The 4,781-nt window shown below is 34.1% G+C and overlaps 1 protein-coding gene and 1 long non-coding RNA gene across 3 annotated transcripts in view; one reads left to right on the top strand and one right to left on the bottom strand.

Moving 5' to 3' along the window:
* Positions 1-4,781, top strand: part of LOC106115311 (glutathione S-transferase 1-1-like) — a 15,869-nt gene that overhangs the window by 4,545 nt on the left and 6,543 nt on the right. The window lies entirely within an intron of this gene.
* Positions 1,781-2,994, bottom strand: LOC106115312 (uncharacterized). 2 transcript variants are annotated; one of them, XR_001227749.1, is made up of 2 exons: positions 2,772-2,994; positions 1,781-2,122 (listed from the first exon to the last, which is right to left on the bottom strand). It is a non-coding gene; the product is annotated as an uncharacterized LOC106115312 (long non-coding RNA). The 2 variants fall into 2 exon arrangements; XR_001227750.1 differs by having other exon boundaries at positions 1,781-2,134.

Genomic DNA, 4,781 nt, shown 5'->3' on the forward strand with positions numbered 1-4,781 from the left:
AGGACACAAAATGTCTATAATTTCACAATTTGCTTTTAATTTTCAGACATCGCGATGACTATTGACTTCTATTACTTGAAAGGCTCGCCGCCTTGCGCTGTGGTGTCACTAATATTCGCAGAGGTGGGTGTAGCATTCGTTGTGCTATATTTGGCTCGTTCACGTACCGACACGTGTTGCCGGCTCAAAGGTCTGACATCGACTGACTTCCCCTCTCTCCGGCATGTACTTATGGCGTGTACGCTCGAGACAAACAACACCACGTTTACGCATACACTACATCCCTTCCTTTTTTTAATAAATTTAATATTGCTAAGTATAGGTACTTGTATTCTAAAACTATCAATTAATGGAATACAAGTATACATGAAATTCGATATCCTAAGTTTCTCTACACTTCTACATGTATATCCATTTTGTAAGTTTAATAAACTTAGATTCAATAACAATTTTCTATAAATTCACTTAATAATTATTTTCACAACAACTGCATAGATATTTGTTACCATCCTATACTTATCTTCCATGTTTCCATTATTTCTTCCTTCTATGTATGCTATACTTCCTTCCATTTGTTATTTAGAACGCGCCAGTGTCCCTCAATTCTTTTTAAATAAACTTATTTTCGTCTTGAGATTTGTCCCGTTAAAATATTCCGAACTTCAATATCGCCATCAATACCTGTCTCTACCGTATGGGAAGCAGGATTTTAATTGACGCTTACTTTGTTATCTTTGTGTAAATTATTAATGTCGAAGCCAAATATTTTGCTAAAAAGATATGTTTAATAATTAACAGTACTTAAAAGTACTTAACAGTTTGATTGTATCCTAGACGTGATAAATTACGCTAGTAGTAATAATAAAATTTTACTCTCTATTATGAATGTTATGCACTGTACACACAGTACTAGTTGGTTGGAACACCAAAAGCTGTAACTGATGTAACTGTGCCCGCGACTTCGCTCGCACGAAATACTGACTTGGATAGCATTTCAATCACTTAGGCTAATCACTTAATATTACTAAGTTTTATACTGAAACATATTAAACCCACTAAATACTCGCACAAAATTCACATATTCCAATACATCAAAATCAGTCCATGACAATGGTCCCAGACTCCTGTCCATCAATGTACCAAACCTCATCCAAATTGGCCCAGCAGTTCCCGCTTGAAAGAAGGTCAGATAGACAGACAGACAGACAGACAGATGAAGCCACCCACGCATAAATAAGAATGTTCTGTCCCTATATTATGGAATAGTCAATGATAATTTTCTTTTTCTAATACATAACCTGAAAATGACTAACTTACTATGTTAACAATTTAATGTTTCTTCTCCTTCAAAGATGTTATATTTTCTATTGAATGAAGGTTTCAAAAGTCAGGACTTATACCTTTTTATATTTAATTACCAAATTTATTTCCCAGCTTATTTGAGATCTTTCAACCCACAACACAGAGTCACTGACGGTATTTAATTATGTTGAACTTTATATTTAACTTGATGGACAATATTTAAATGCCACTATAAGTTTTCAATTTATCAGATGTTCAACCTATATGTAACAATGAATTGCTAATGACTACTCTAAACATAGTAAAAGTCTTTTCAATATAAGCGTAACATAAATAAACATAAAGAGACAAACTCTTTGTCCCTTCTTTTCACAGGTCAGCAAATGAACTTGTCATTGCCGTTTATTCTCTAATGTTATTTACAATCAAACAGTAGGTATTATGTATGAAAATAGTTAAGGTAGTAGAACTAAGCGATAGCTCATAATAATCCAAATGGAATGCCATTTAAAAGTAAAATTATATGTCAACAAGATCTCTCTGATTTTAAACACACTTTTAGGCGGTGTGCTAAAGTCGTTTTAATAAGTCGATAGTGCGATTATGGTTCAATATTTCATAAATCGGTATTTCTCCTCCCTAAATTGAGTTTCAAGCCGTTAAAACTTAATTCAAGTTGACTCACCAATTTTTTGCGGGTTATTGATAACAAAATCCAGCTTCAACATACCCCGACTGCGACTAGTGTGTCCTCAGCGAGGAGTTGCCTAAACAGCGACTTTTACAATGAATTCCTCCATGACTTGGTCCAATAATTATGCTATAAATAAAGCTATTTCAGAAAGAAAACATTAACCTTTATTTATTCTATTTTACGGCAACTGTAGCATGTCATTATCAAAGAAAAACACGTTTCCGCTCTTATTTTTACCAAATTAGAGCAATAAAATCAATTTCAGATGTATTTTAAATACAGAGTCATCTATCGCCGGAAGCGGAAACTACTTATCTGTTTCACAATTATTGAATCGAAATTCGTTTAGTGCACAGTACATCACGAGATTTGAACTTACATATACTCGTAGTTAATAGTATTTCTGGAAACTTCACCAATACAGCATTAGCCACGGATTCGTTAATAAAGCCAATTATGATGACTTTAGTAACTGGCAATATAATATTAGAAATTGCGTTATACATATTGTAAATATTCATAACAAAACGTGACTAATAGTCAATCACATTTTATATCATTTTGTACTACGTATTTTGTAGTAAGGTGCTTACAACAGGGTTAAAAGAATTACTTCTCAAAAAGACAAAGGAATAGTCACTTACTTGAAAACAATAACGTACAATGTACATAATATAGTCGCCATTGATTTGACTTAAATTTACTTTAATTTTTTACAAAAATCTAAAATGTATTCAGGTGGTAGCTTAGATTTAAATTGATTAACTGAACTTACATTTATAAAGATGACAGTAACAACTTATGAAGCTGTACTCCTTCGTATGTTATACATATATCTCTTTCCACTCACTTTCGGCACAACAATCAGACTTGCTCGCCGAGTGCTGCGTTTATTAATCTGTAACTTTACAAACGACATGTTATTGATGATTTGTTTTGTTGATGGTTTTTCTAATTATAAAACATGTACTGTAGGCATATAGTTGATTAATAGTCATTATTTTTATTTTATTGTAGATAATGTATTTCCTCTCACCTTAATTTAGATACCTCTCACCTTAATTTAGTTAACAGTTTGCCTCACACAAATTTTAGCTTCAAACTTCTTACCACTCGTAATATCAATTTATCGATCAGGGTTTCAATCTTCTTAATTTATGTACTTGACAACTTTTCAGGCTGTAAATGAACTTATCGATTTAACGATTAGATGATCTAACCAATTTAATGGTCAGCCGTGCTGCTTTCACGTCTGTAAGACATGACTGATCTAACCAATTTAATGGTCCGATATGTAGCTTTCATGTTTGCAAGACATGAATCATCTAACCAATTTAATGGTCAGCCGTAGTGCTTTTATGTCTTTAGACATGAATGATCTAACCAATTTAATGGTCAGCTATGCAGTTTTCATACTTGTAAGACATGAATCATCCAACCAATTAAATGGTCAGCCGTGGTGCTTTTATACCTGTAACACTTCAATGATCTAACCAATTTAATGGTCAGCCGTGGTGCTTTTATACCTGTAACACTTCAATGATCTAACCAATTTAATGGTCAGCCGTGGTTCTTTTATATTTGCAAGACATCAATGATTTAACCAATTTAATGGTCAGCTATACTCTGTAGACAAGTGCGAAAGTTCTTCTTCTTCGTCGTTACAGTTTTGTCAGATTGGTCATGGTCATCAAGTATCAATGATCTACTTTACCAGACGCCACCTAGTCGCTGCCTTTTTAGTACATTGATGGTCCAAGGTATCTTCAGCATTCTTCTCCAGCACCACATCTCGAGCGCGTCTATCTTCTTTTTCTCACTCTCGTAGGATCCACGTTTTGGACGCATAAAGGAATATGGAGAGTACAAGCGATCGTACAAGCCGAGTTCTTTTTTTCTTTGCATTCTTTGCAATTTCTCCATCGCTGACCTAGTGATTGCCATTCGTCGCTTTATCTCGTCTATACAACCGCCGCTGTTCGTGCGAAAGATGAAAGCGAAAGTGCGAAAGTACTTACACTTTATTGGAGGTGACTGTACCTATGTTATTGAAGTTATGTATACACATAAGGTTGACCGAGATTAACATCGCCGAATGCTATTATCCATCTACACACTATTTGTCAACCATAGGTCGAAGACAGTCTTAAAAATGAATTTGATTATTGTTTTTGGTCGAAATCATGACAATATATGTATATGTCGTGGATATACTACCCTCGTAGTAATGTAATGTTTATTTTATCATTGTAATAGTTCGATATTTACTTTTCTTATTCATTTCCTGCTTTATCAATAGACCGGAATTAATTTGTCGCTTGCACATGTATTTCGATGTGACATCGTAGTGCACTTTGTAGTGAACAACTTAGACGGACGAGCACAGCAATGAATCTGTTTCTCTGATAGTCAAATATTGTGATCTTATTTCGATATTCAATTGGTTAAGTTTACATTCCGAACCGTTTTTAAAACATTCACGGCTGGGAACAACTTAAGGCCACGTTTTACAAATAACTATCATATGTAAACAGAGAAGACTGTTGCTATTTTTGGCAATCCATTACCGACTATTTAATTTTTTTTTTGTAAGGTAAGGCAAAATAATTTAAACAATACTTTCGTCCATCAATTACTGAAATGTTATTTTTTTACAAATTGGTCTTCTCCTTCCTTTTTTTTTTCAAATACAATTTATTTCCGTACTCACGGTTTTATCCTCGTCGCCAATGTAGCATTCGTTGTGCTATATTTGGCTCGTTCACGTACCGACACGTGTTGCCGG

The sequence above is a fragment of the Papilio xuthus genome, unplaced genomic scaffold (assembly GCF_000836235.2).
Source record: "Papilio xuthus unplaced genomic scaffold, Pxut_1.1 DF827870.1, whole genome shotgun sequence".
Taxonomy (NCBI): Eukaryota; Metazoa; Arthropoda; class Insecta; order Lepidoptera; family Papilionidae; genus Papilio; species Papilio xuthus.